Genomic DNA, 14710 nt, shown 5'->3' with positions numbered 1-14710 from the left:
TATTTATCTGTATTGTTGTGACATCTGTATTATTGTAAACATCTGTCAGTAGACTTGTGTTGACAAAAGCCTACTTGATTAAATGAACCATGTGTCTGAGTCAAGCCTTATTATCTTATATTAAGGTGTCAGATGTAAATTAAGAGAGTTACATTATTATTTTTTATTTTATTTTAGAGAGAGGGAGTGTGCACGAGCCAGGAAGAGGGGTGGAGGGAGAGAGAGGAGAGAATCTCAAGTAGGCTTCAGGCTCAGCATGAATCCTGACACGGGGCTTGATCCCACAACTCTGGGATCATGACCTGAGCCTAAATCAAGAGTTGGACACTCAACCAGCGGAGCCACCCAAGCGCCCCAATTAAATTGTTTTTAAACCTTTGGTAATGCTTATTAAATTTGGTATTGTGAACAATATTAAACTTCATTTTGATTTAGTACAAGCCATATTTATATTTGGGTTTGCATTATTCTCTTCCCACTGAGAACATTAACTAAAACCACCAAGAGAAATTTTGGTTGCCTATGACGATGAATATTTCTATCTAATTCAATAAGGAAGAAATGTGGATTTGGGGGAAACTTTATAAAATTGTTCTTGGAGTGTATTTCATTTATTTGTGATAAATATATCATCTCTGTAAAACTAGGGATTAGAAATCAGTTTACCTTGCTGCATCTATCAGCATATAGCTAAAAAAGGCTAAGCTGTATAATTCTTTCTTGTGTAGAAATTCTGGGTAAACAAGTAATGCAAGATATCAATTTTAAATTGAACTTCTCCCTGTATTAAAGCATGCTTGACATTCCCTTAATAAAAATGACAAATCAAATAAACAGAATTAGCAAATATTTTTTTAAAACAAAAATGGAAAAAAGCAAACACTGTTTTCTATATGCTTGATACATGTAACAAAATGGATATGATTAGTGAAATAATGAGTAAAATAAGCAAGATTGAAAAGTACATTATAGTATAATGTTTTTAAGTTACAAAGTGACAAACACTAAATAATATAATCTGATGAAAATACAAGAAGAAGCAATGTAATAAAAATGGTTATTTGGGTATGGGAGGGAGCATGCAAACGATAAGGATGTAGCATTGAAGTTGCACAAAAACTAAGAGATTCTAATACTCTCACTGAAAACGTTTGTCAAAATTTATCTCTTGTGAGATTAAATAGTAATTGATTGATATAAATTGTGCCTTATGAAATGAAAAAATGTCTAATGTTGTATGAATTAACATTCTCAAAATTATAAACAGAACCTAATTTTAGGATGTTAAAAGAGAATTACCTCAGATATGGTACATATTTATCTTAGACACTGAAAACCGACTAGTGTCAAGCATCTTATTCACTGCGAACATAGTTCCTTAAAAAAGAACAATAACAACAACAGCAAAAACTTCTCAAACAACAACAACAAAAAACCATCCAGCTGTACTTGAAGATATTTGGGGATTATTTGCTCTTTATCAAAAGCTATTTATTTGATTTATGCCTATTCTGGAAGATTCCAAACTAGAAACTTCTTTATAATGAATCAATAAATTAATAAATTATTCAACAAATTAAAGATAAGATATGTGGCAATGATTTCTAATAAAAATTTTGAGTATTTCCCTTTTTAATTCAATTTTGATACCTTACTTTATTATTTCTATGCACTTTTGAATCCGCTGACTATTCTAAGTATAGTGATCATGATACAAGATAACTCTGAGTTTTGTAAAAAACCTTCTCATTAATATGCTCCCACAGCCAAGGAAAAGGCAACATTCAAAGGGGATTTATTCACATAAAGGGAGACAGATGTGCCTTCTAACTTAAAATATTTGAAAGTAAAAGAAACGTGATACAAGTAAAAGCATGCTTATGGATGAATATGAGTATGTCCTTTTAAAAGGAAAAGGTAACCATTTCTTCTGTTGATTTGGGGTAAAATTCCACAGTGCCTTTAGCTGCTTTCTGCTGGTAGGAATATTCTTTCAGTTCTCATTTTCAATGTAGGTTACTTGTATGATGTGAAATATTCTTAATGTATCAGGCAATTTGTCTGAAATCTTCTCTAATGGCTCCTAATTATTTTCTCCTATATTATACTTGGTGGGTGGGATGAAATAGATAACTAAAAATAAGCATGTCTCACATGTATTAAGTCCTTAAAATGCACCAGAAACTGTTGTGAACAATTTGTACATATTAACTCTTAAATTTTAACTTCCTCTGAGCTAAGCAATTGTTGCCTGCATGCAAAGGAGAAGAAAACAAGTCACAGACAAGTAAATTGTCCAAGGTCACATAGGTAGTCAGAAGTAAGATCTGAGATATGAAGTTTTGTTTAATTGCAGACCTTATGCTCTTAACCATTATGCTTTATTATATCAAGGTTGTTAATCTATTATCACCTGAAGAATTAAACATCTAGAGAGTTAGCACAACTAAACACATGATTGAGGGAAACAAATGTTCCAATGCTTAGTACACTATTACATAGCCAAAAGAAAATCAATATGATTATCTGGTTTTTATATACATATATTTATTAAATAATGCCATATTTAAAATAATTGTGCTTTATAGCCATAAAAAAACCCTCCAGTCTTCTTTAAATTTCTTTTACTTTAGAGAGAGAGAGAGAGAGAGAGAGAGAGAGAGAGAGAGAGAGAGGAAGCTGGGGAGAGGGGCCCAGGGAGAGAGACAGGGAGAATTTCAAGCAGGCTCCATGTTGAGCATGGATCCCACAATCCTGGGATTATGACCTAAACCGAAACTAAGGGTCAGAAGCTCACCTGACTGAACCACCTAGGCACCCCCAAGTCTCTAGTCTTTAAATGCCTAAGCTTTGTAGGCACAGAACCAATAATATATTTATTTAGACCAGTGATGAACTCTGTTATTATGCTCCTTTGTGAGTAATTGAAATGGATATGGAATTATAAACTGATTATGCTTACATATTGTGGGTTAAGTCAACATCAGTGAAGGAACTGCACTTCTTATAATATAGTCCCATTAAAAATGTTGGGAAAAAAGAAAACTGAGTCATTTGATTTTGGGTTCTGTCTAGTGCCCTACCAAAATAGAAGTGTCATTCACATTTTTATTCAGCCATACATGTGTAGTCTGCAGAATGACTGTATAGTCATTCTAAATACCTACGTTTAAGAGTCTATGAAACAAAATCATTTATTTAATGTCAAATAAGAGGGACAGTAAGATATGAGGGGGGAAAAAAACCACACTGCTCCAACCTCAGAGTTTTCAGAATCCAGAAAACTCAGTCTTAGGCTAGCATATACTCAGTTTGAAAGAATAATCACCTAGATTTTAGGTGCTAAATCAGAAGTCAGCAAATTGTAGTCCAAATGCCTAATGTGACCTTCTGCTTGTTTTTGTTTGCTTTCCATGTTGAACTAAGAAAGTATTTTTTTACCCTCAATGTTGAAAACAATCAAAAGCATCATATTGCCTGATGCATGAAAGTTATAGGAAATCAAAATTTGGCAGCTATATATAAGGTTTGTTTGTTTGTGTTTTTTTTCAAACACTAAGCACATTCATTCCTTTATGTATTGCCCATGGCTGTTTTTGCAATACATGGACATATTTCCGATGTTATGAAAGATGGTATAAATTGCAAAGCCTAAAATATTTGCTTTCTTTATAGAAAGATGTGCTGCCCCTCACAAATACTACCCATATGACATGGTAGCTGGGGAATTATCTTGCTGTGTGAAAGGAGCTAATCTCCATTCCTTTGGAGTGAGTCTTTTCTGAGTAACTCAGTTTACTCTTCTTCATTAGATATGTCCATCTTGAACACTGGTTGTGACCGATTATTACAATCTTTATTTATAAATACTGTGTTTCTGTTGTCAAATATATAGTATTTTGTATCATATATGCAATATTACATTATGTAATCATGGTGTTAGTTTGAAAAAAAAAAAAAAAACCTAAAAGCAGTTCTTATCCACAAATACTAGCACATTTAAATAGAAATAAATAATGTATTATTTATTTGTTAAAGCATGAGCTATGTCTTTGGATGTAATTTAAAGAAATTCTAACTTTAGGATAGATTAAAGTTGGGAATAAAACTAATCCTGGGGGATTTAACTATACCTCACATTTCTCAAGAGCAGCTTTCCCTCCCCGATTATATTTTGAAGGACTCTCTCGTCTTATTTTCTTAAAGCAACTTAATTTCCTTGCAGATCACAATATTAAAAATTAAATTCATACTGAGGACCTATATCTAAAAAAAAACAAAACAAAAGAATGGTTATCTCAGGTAAACTGTTCTACCATATAAATGAGAACTCTGGATTCTACACTACTGGAACAAAACTCTCCCTCCAGGCTTAATCTTCCATCAGAAAACTTTCTGTGTTGACTATATGAAAACTTCAATAGTTCTAAAGTTAAGGTACACATCTAATAATAAAGAATGGTATAATCTCTTCATACACTAGTATGAATAAACCTTTTCATTGACTTTTATTGTATTATGCAATTTGGCTAGGAATACTAATAATAAATTTTCTATTCAATTGTTAAAGAGTTCTAGGATAGCCTTAATCATATTCTTTCACTATATTTATTTCACTTTTTTCCATAAGGTTTTCTTTTATTGAAAAGGCCATTCACAAAATACCATGTCCATAGATTATACAATATGGAGCACTTGTGCAGGGGTCAAGGTAATCTTCTCTGTATCATTGCAATTTTAATATATGCACTACAGAAGTGAGCACCATATTTTTTTTTTGAAAGTGTATTTATTCATTTTGAGAGAGACAGAGACAGCACCGGTGGGGAAGGGGCAGAGAAAGAAGGAAAGAGAGAATCCCAAGCAGGGACCATGCTGCCAGCACAGAGCCCGACGCGGGGCTCAAAACCATGAAGCCGATAGATCATGACCTGAGCCAAAACCAAGAGTAGGACACTGAACTAAGTGACCCACCCAGGCACCCCTATATTTTTTATTTCTAATGACTTCATTTATACCCACAGTTTCTTTATCACTAATATATACCTTAGCTATCCAAAGGCTACATTGGCAGCTCCACATTCCCTCTTGAGCATCAAACCTGTGTCTCCCCAGTGTCCATTGAATATTCCTCTGCATGTTTCATGAACAACTTAATCTCAAAATGTTCAAACCTGAATTCATTTAGCTTTTCTTTTCTTTTCCAAGTTTACTTCATGTTGAGTATTCTTAATCAGTGAATGCTATCAATGTCCAGTCACTTTTCCGAAGCCAAAATACCGGCATTATTCTCGACCTTTTCCTTACACTTTCTCCTCATTGCCGTACATTCCCTCTCTCCACACATTGAAACATCTGGAGAGTACCAATTTTAGCTCCTAAGTATCTCCCTCTCTAAGTACTAAATACTCTTTTCTGTTCAACAGTCACATCCTCAGTTTGATTCATCATCTCTTATGCTCATGATGTTTATATTAGTCTCTTTACTAGATTCCTTGCCTAAATTCATTCCCAAACTATCCATATTCCACAATGCTTGCAAAATGATTAGGTAAATCAGATTCATTTTTTTAAACAAGTTTGCTTAAATAATTCAGTACACACTGCCCAAATTAAGTTCAAATATTGTTATGGCATAAGGAGTTCTGAGTCTTCATCCTATATCCTCCAAAATGGATGCCTTTTTTACTTAATTGTATCCTATAATTCAGCCTTGCTGAATTAGGGTCATTTCCCAGAACATGTTAATTTCCTCCTTGTACTTCTGGGCCTTTGGATAAAAAGCTCTATCTAGTTTGTTCTCTTAACTTTCTACCTGACCAATTCCTGCTGGATCTTTAAAACCCGGCTTAATTGTAATATCATCTGAAAAGTTTTTTCTAGTGTTGTCAGTGAAAATGGCAGAGTAAAGAAATCCAAAAGTTCATCCCTCCATAAAGGCAACAAAATCTTGTAAAAACTGTCAGAATCAACCTTTTCGGAATTCTGGAAACAGATCAAAAGCTTGCAACAACGAAGGCAAGATTTAAGTAAGAAAAGTATTCTGAATCTTGGTAAGAACAGAGAGATTTGTGGTATTTTAACTTTCCCTGTTCTCATTTCACATTCCCCAGTTAATACACAACACTTATACAGGTACCAGTACCAGAGGGTGGACAAGAACTCATTCTCAAAGAATCGTGGCTATTTGTTTTGACCTAATGGCTCTCTGAAAGACCAGCTTAGAGGGTTTGCCTTTATCCTGCCTAACTTGGAACTCTACAGGTGCTGAGGCAGCTTTCTGGGGCATTTGTCAAAAACCTTTACAGGGAGATGTATATCTGTCTGAAACAGTGGATAACACTTGGAGAAAATCACTCAATAATGAAAGAGCTTGGGAGAAAAGACCAAGGAATGAGATGCTTTAGGGAAACACCTGTTTTTAAAAGCTTCAACATAGTCCTGGGAATCTAGAAAGTCATGTGAATTTCCAGAGCAGGGCACATGCTCAATAAAGAATAAAGAAGGCCCTAAGTAAAGGCTAAGGCAGAGTTGTAGACTGCTGAGCTGAGTGTTGAAGACCTGCCCAGCATACATACATGCCACTGGAAAAGACTGGAGTTTATTGTTTCCAAGTGTTTAAGCAAATCTCTGTCCAGTCTCTAGCTCGCCACCAAACTAACAGAAACATTAGTGGCAACACATGACCCAGAATAGGGACTTTACAAATTAGCTCTGAAAAGTTACCAAACAAAAAATAGCAACAAGGAAAAACAGCAAACCCTGGGGGCATTGGGTAATCTGATTTCCAGAGTTGCCAAATTATTATATTAAAAATGTTCAGTTTTCAACAAAAATATGATGCATACAACTAATATGATCATATATGGCCCATAAACAGGAGGGGAGGAAACTCAATAAACAGAAACTGTCCCTAAGGAAGCCCAAAATTGATCTTGTTAGATTAAGACTAATCTACTTTATGTTTCTATTTCTAGAATATGTTCAGAGTTGGCAAATCCATTGAGACAAAATATATTATTGGTTTCTAGGGGAAGGGACAGGGGAAAATAAGGAGTGACTCCTTAAAATGGGTATGGAGTTTCTTTTTGAGGTGATTAAAACTTTCTGGAATTAGGCGGTGGTGATGGTTGCACAACATTGTGAATATGCTGCATAGCACTGAATTGTATAATTTAAAATGTTTAAGGTGGAGAATCTTATGTCATATGAATGTGTCTAAATAAAAATATGAGTTCCTCCACCCACTGAAAAAGCTTTCAAGACTTCTTCACATTAGGTTTGATACTCTCTACAGGTATCATGGGTTCCTGTTACATATCTCTAACAGGAGAAATTGCTATTTATTTGCATGTCTTTTCACCTTGACTGTGGATTTATGGGTATTAGTGATAATACGTCTGTCTGATAGCTATAAGTGTGCTTGAGGTACAAATCCACCACACTGGAAAAATTTTATAATAGAACGTGCCTGCTAGGGATTTGTCTGTGATCATAAGGCAGATTCAAAATGAGAATGGTAATTGCCCTGAAAGTAACTGTCTAGAAGGAATATAGTAAATAGAATACGCTATAGCTATTCATCTTTCAGAGGTGGTCAAAAACAGCCACCTTTTGGAGTGGACACAGAGAGCCTTATTCTGAGCCATCAAAGGCATTGCTATAGCTCAAAACATGCTAAGCACAAGTGAAACAGTTCAACTATAAGATTCATAATTGAAATATAGGATATTATACACACTGTGTCAGAAAAAAGTAAAATAGAAGAGTAAATGCTACAGAAAGAGCTATTGGGGATATTGTGACAGGATCTGGGCCTGAATAATGGTTATTTAAACCTTCAAAGTGACTCACCATCTCCCCATCTGTATACGGAATTCTACCATGTCCAATTGGGTCGTTATCAAAATAAATGTGGTTAACAGATGTCTTCAAAGTCTAAGACAATTAATTGGATATGATGGAACAAGAATACATTTGAAAATTATCATAAGTTTGCAGGATTTGATAGCTAGAAAAACTGTAGTGCTTGTAATAGAATGAGGAAGACAAGAAGTCAATCCATTCTGAGTAAAAGATGATAACAAAGAGGATTGGACATGTTATTATGAAGACCAAGTGGAACACAGATATAAAATGCGAGAACTCAGGGTAAGGACAGACCTTTCTTAATATAAGCCAAGAGTTTTTGCAAACAAAATAAAAGTAGATGCTCTTCAAATTCACTGGGTTTTCTTGCTATAAATGACAGCCAGAAATTCATGTAACAAATAAGGAACATATTTTAGGCAAATTATTTTCTTTTTGTTGTTGTTTTTGTTTCAGTTTTTATTATAATAAACTTAATGCTGCAATCCAGCTAGACTTGGAGGGGAGTAAGGAAAACATGGAACCCATAGAACTGCAGGAAGAACACAGAGATCATAGGATATTTCCAGCAGATGGGGATGAAGGGGTGCTCTCCTGAGCTACAGAAGGAATGGTATCATAGTTAAGATAAAACACAAGTCAAATTTATTAGATTTGTCCACAATCAGCAATGGTGATCTTCTTACTGGTCTTGTCATTCCCGGACCCAGACAACTGCATGGCTTCCACAATGTTCATGCCCTCTTATACTTTGCCAAGTATAACCACTTCCTTGCCATTCAACCACTTGGTCTTGGCAGTGCAAATGAAAAACTAGGAACCATTTGTGTTGTGTCCATCATATACCATGGACAAGATGTCAGGACACATATGCTTCAGGATAAAATTCTCATCATCAAATTTCTACCCCTGGATGGACTCGCTGCCACCATCCTGGCACATTAATCCTGGAATAATTCTATGAAAGCAGTAGTTTTTAAAACCAAATCCTTTTCCCCAGTGCTCAGAGCATGACAGTTCTCTGCTGTCTTTGGAACTTTGTCTGGAAACAACTCACAGGAGGTGCAGTTGAAGGGCTCACAGTCCATAGTGATGTCGAAAAACACAGTGGTGCTGACCACGGCTCGGTGGCATGGATGGTGTGGGGTGGCAGCATCCACAAGGCAAGCAACTTTTCTTCTAATTCATATTTCTAATAATTGTTCTGATTATTAATTCGTTAAGCCATGTAATCAATATTTACCAAAGGCCCAATATATGTTGAGAATAGATGGAGAAATACTATTTACAAAGATCCCACCTTTATGCAGCATACATAGTGATGAAGTTAAATATGTCAATCAAGGAAGGTCCTAAAGTTTGATTTAAGAATATCAGTGAGTATATACATTGCAAATCTGTTAGCACATAATTTGTCTGCCCTCTTTTCCTCAGTAGATTAATTCACTGTTATTATTAAATTCATGGCAAGTCCCATAAGTTGCTTCACCAAGTGGAAGCATTTTCACTAAACTACTCAGTTCTGAGCTGTTAGTACTGCTTCCTTAGTTTGTCATTATTTTATGTACCAATAATGTGCTAAGTAAAAACTGTTTATTGCTGGGGCTTGGCTCAGAGCATATAAAATCAAGGTAGAGTAGATAGTTTTCCTGTCACACACAAAATTTTACAGTCTAGAAAATGAAGCAAATTTATACAAATATGAAATTATTAATTAGAGTATGGAAGGAGATGCATAGCTTGTTAGCTATAGGTAAAACCTGTCCAACTCAATGTTTTCATCAGAATTCTGATATTAAGAGTTAAATACCAGTACCCCAGGATCATGATTCAGTAGAATATCCTGTGTCCAGAGCAAAATGACTAGCCAAAGTGACAGGAGGTATTTTATATCTCGTTCCACTAGCATAGTCTACGGTAGGCTCTTCATTCTCAGAAGTCAAGATGGTAGCATCTTGCTTGATTAGAACTATATTTATAATCATGTATGTCTCCAAATTTCCAGTTTAATTCCTTTAAAAATATCAACACTAATTAGATATAACGTATTTAAAATTTAACTTAGAATAGATTTATTTACAACATAACTGAAAAGTCTATAAATAGTACCTTAATTAGGTAAAGGATCTAAACAAAAAGAAAGCCTATAAGCAGAATATACATTCATTTCAAGTAAGATTGGAGGAATTACTATGGAATGATCATGCGCTAAGCCACAGAGACATTTTTAATAAATTCCAAAGTGGAAATCAGTTTGTATGACCAAGGTAAAGTTGTTCTGGAAATTTATTTTGAATTTTTGAGCAAAGATAGTCTGGTGACAGGCAAGTTCAACTCAGATCGTTGATGAATAGATATGAATTGGATATAAAAAGTCAAGGAAAGTGTATGCAAGGGAATGCATTGCAGTGAAAAAAATACTGTGAGCAAAGATACAGAAGTCAAGTATAGGTGATGAGTTAGGGAAATGGCATATAGTTAAACTTGGCCAAAATTTAATGGTTATGAAGAATATGCTAGGAAGGAATAGATCCAACCATTAGTCTTTGTATTAGCCATGACTTATTATTAGCAAGTGATATTTCTTATGGAATTATGGAATTCTAAGATGTGCAGCTTATTAGAGACTGTTTATATATATAGCTAGATGGAGGAAATATTAGGGTTTTTTTTCTCTTTTCAGGTAGCATGATGACTGGCATAAAAAGCTTTAGCAGAACCATGTTTTATCTGCTGTAGCAGAAAATATCTTAAAAGGAATTTTGATCAACTCAGCTTGATTCACATGTTCATCTCTAAATCAGTTTTTTTCTGGCTGAGGGAATGGAATTCCATTTGGTTGGACTTAGGTTAAATAACCACCACCACACCACTCTGCTAACTGAAATTGTTCCAATGGCTTATATCTGTTTTCCATTGCTGAATAACAAATTACTACAAACTTACAAGCATAATACAACACACAGTTATTGTCTCATAGTTTCTATGGTCAGGAGTGCAGGCAGTTTAGCAGGGTCCTTTTTTCAGGGACTGAATGCCCATCTCTATTGACAGCTTAGCTAAACTAGTCCACATTATCCTACCTTGGCATCCATTTTTGTGGCCAAGTGGACGGCGGGCCTTGAATGACACTAATCCCTCTCAAGAGTGCAAGGATGTGCCCTCAATAACAGCCCCCAGAGCCACAAGACTTCCTCCAACATCTCTTGCTATATGCACTCTCCCCTGCCTCCCTGGCCTTTCCCCTTGTGAGCCCCTTGGTAAGATACCCCACCCATAGAAGCTTACCAAAATCCTGCTTCCTTTGGTTTGAACTGACCAATACAGCCTCAGCCTGGGAACTCCAAAGCATGCAACCCTTAGATCCTAATAATGGCATGTGTCGCATGTCCTACTGTGTTCTCTCTACCTGCCTTGAGTTTCCCGCATGCCCTTAGGGGTGTGACCTGCGTCTCCTCCAGGACCTATGAATAATAAATATGTCTATCTTACTTTCTCCTGTGGTCTTCTGTTGAATCACTGTTCACCATCTGACACTCTGGGGGTCCACTTAATAAATGCTAATTTAAAAAAGTCAATAATCTGGAAACTAGACGAGACAGTAATCTACTTCAAATACCTTCAGATTGTTGGCAAAATTCATTTCCTTTCTTTTTTTCTTAAATTTTTATTTTAATGTTTATTTTTGAGAGAGAGAGAGAGAGAGAGAGAGAGAGAGCAGGGGAGGGGCAGAGACAGAGGGAGATGCAGAATCTGAAGTAGCTCCAGGCTCTAAGCGGTCAGCACAAAGCCCAACAGGAGGCTCAAACTCACGAATAGTGAGATCATGACTTAAGCCAAAGTTGGACGCTTTAACCAACTGAGCCACCCAGGTGCCTCATAATAAAAATAAATAAATAAATAAATAAATAAATAAATAAATAAATAAATAATATTAATTAATTAATTAAATTAACTAAATAATACAAATAATAATTTTTTTCTTATTAATACAGTATTTGTCTTCTCTGTGTCAAATTCTGAACCAACCACTTTCTCCATGTAGGGAGGTGTAGGAAAAGGAACATACAAAGCATATGAGACCTGGGAGAAAGACCCATGGCAGGTGAAGACGGCTCTGTCATATGGAGAAGAGGATGACAAAGGCCACCATCAGGCAAAAAAAAAACCCCATCACCTCTGAGACAGAAAAGCCTAGAATGGCACAGTCTAGAAGAAGAGCTCCTGCTTCAAAAAGGGGCTCCTGGCCTAACCAATGAGGAGGCTCCCAAACACAGTCCCAATTCCAGCCTCAGAGGCAGCCACCCCTACCATGGCTTCCCCAGCGCCAATGAACTTGGCTGCTGTGTCACTGCCCCATGAAATGGCACTGGTTCTCAATATGTGGCTAGGAGTAAGTGAGGTCAGGGGACACATGGCTGCCAAGCTGCTAAGGCTCTCATCTGTCAGGGTCTCCAGTGGTTTTAGCACTACTACTGCAGATAGTGATTGGCTCAACAGCTGAGAGGTGCTCTTGACCAAGAAGGTGGTGGAGAACTTTGCACAGGCATACATTTTCAGGGGATGAGGGGCTGTGGCGGGAGCACTGTTCCCAGTGCAGAGAAGACAACTCATTTCCTGTGATTGTAAGAGGTCTCCCTTTTCTTCCTGGCTATTAGTGAGGGACCAGTCTCGACACTTATAGACTGCTTGTGGTTTCTTTTCATGTGGCCCCCTCAACACATTAGTACTAACTTCAATGTTTGCAAGGAATTTTCTTTTTCTTTTTCTTTTTTCAGTTTGCTACTCATTGCTTGACCAGATACCATTCCTTAAGGTCTATAATAATTTCTCAAATAAATGCATGCATTTTTTTGAAATCTTTGCTTTAAAAGTTAAATATAGTCTCCAAGGTGTTCTTATATAATTTTTCACTCAGATTTACCTATTGATTTTCTTTGAATTATCACCTCAAATACTTGCTTGCTAATCTACTTTTTTCTCACATTCACATCTTTTTCCAAAAACAATGCCTTGTTTATAGAAATAAACTTTTACAACCCTTTAGCTACTTGGCTTGTCCAGCATGCCTGAGTTCATTAATTAAAAGCAATGTCCAGAGGTGAATGGCATAAATACCTTTCTTGACCAGCCTAAGACAACCATGGAGGAAATTTACACTTTTCTGAAATTTGTAATAACAGCTATTACCTGTATTAAGTGTTTCTCAGAAACTACATTTAAAGCTTTAAATCTTCTTCTAGAGTTATTATTCCTTTCTAGATTAACATCAATATTTTAGTGATCCCTTAAAATATTATTTTTACACTGAACACATTTTCTGACATAATAAACACTTGTAAAAGACAATATCTGAATTATTTTCCTCAATATAGTAAGGCCTAAGTTAATATAACTATTTTTTAATCTGACAAAACTCAATAGCATGTTAAGCCTGTGGTCAATGTTTTCAAATATTTTAAGGAAAGTTTTTGTTTATCCATGTCTCAATAATCTTACATTTACAAAGTTTATTTTTCTCAAACACAAGATCTAATATTCATATTTGCCAAATTTACTATTGTTATTGTAAGTCCAATTTTTAAAAGAGGTATAATTTATCCATGCAGGAATAACTAACCTTAGCATTATTGATGTGCCTACTAGTATGAAAAGTAAGCCTTCTAGGTCTTGATTTGCAACTATTAACTAATATAGAGTGCAGGTTGAAGGTCAGAAACTTTGACATGCATTTTACTATAAGCTGGCATCAGTTTATGAACAAACCCTTTGAGAGTATTATTTTCATTTATAGTTATGGCCATTTAATCACATTAGATCTAAGGTTTATATGAGAGCTTACTATGAGCATCACTAAAGTCAAGGCAAAGATATGTGAGCCCTTTTTTATTTTTTAAGTTTATTTATTTAGAGAGTCAGGGGAGGGGCAAAGAGAGCAGGAAAGACAGAGAATCCCAAGAAGGCTCCATGCTGTCAGTGCAGAGAGCCCAAATTGGGGCTTGAACTCACCAACTGCAAGATTATGACCTGAGCTGAAATCAAGATTGAGGTCTTAACCCACTGAGCCACCCAGGTACCCCTTTGTGAATCCTTTCTAGCTCTCTTCTCCTCAGTAGATGTACCGATTCCCCTCTCTCTTCTTTCAGTTCTTTTCTCAAATGTTCTCTTTTCCATTAGGGCCTCCATTGTTACCCTTTCTAAATGGTAACACCCTTCACCCCAAGCACTCCCTGGTTCCTTCTTTATCTTTCTTCATTTTCTCATTTTACATATTTAATTATTTGTCAGTTAGCCCTCTCCTTAGAATGTAAGTTCCATGAGAGCAAGGGTTTCATTTGCTGGTTTGTTGTTGTTGCTATTGTTATTTGTTTATAACACGTGTTCACAGAATCTAAGGAAGGGCTTGGAAATAACAGACACCAATGACTATTTGCACGTGAATGTGTATGTTACTTTCATGAGTCATAACATTTTATTAATTTTTAAAAATTTATTTATTTGAGAGAGGGAGAGAGAGCGTGAACAGAGAGATGGGAGGGGCAGAGAGAGGGAGAGAGGGAGAGAGAGAAAATCCCAAGCAGTCTCCATACCATCTGCTCAGAGCCCAATGTGGGGCTCGAACCCACAAACTGTGAGATCTTGACCTGAGCTGAAACCAAGAGTCGGGACATTCAACTGTCTGAGCCACCCAGGTGTGACTATTAGTCACAATATTTTAAAGAATGACATTGTGTCATATTACTACATATGAACATAACATGTTCTTAATAAACTCTTATTTATGTTTACTGATCATCAACCTTTGTGAGATGACACTTCTTTAATCATTCCTTATAGAAGT

At 35.9% G+C, this 14710-nt stretch overlaps 1 non-coding gene and 1 pseudogene across 1 annotated transcript; both read right to left on the bottom strand.

Moving 5' to 3' along the window:
* Window positions 1–4659: 4659 nt before the first annotated feature.
* On the bottom strand, window positions 4660–4761 carry LOC132664928 (U6 spliceosomal RNA). Its single transcript, XR_009603917.1, has one exon. It is a non-coding gene; the product is annotated as a U6 spliceosomal RNA (small nuclear RNA).
* Window positions 4762–11989: 7228 nt separating this feature from the next.
* On the bottom strand, window positions 11990–12423 carry LOC132664822 (ATP synthase F(0) complex subunit C2, mitochondrial pseudogene; annotated as a pseudogene).
* Window positions 12424–14710: the final 2287 nt, after the last annotated feature.

This window comes from Panthera onca, chromosome F2 (genome assembly GCF_046562875.1).
Source record: "Panthera onca isolate mPanOnc1 chromosome F2, mPanOnc1 haplotype 2, whole genome shotgun sequence".
NCBI classification, from domain to species: Eukaryota; Metazoa; Chordata; class Mammalia; order Carnivora; family Felidae; genus Panthera; species Panthera onca.
This window is presented reverse-complemented; position numbering and strand designations above follow the sequence as displayed.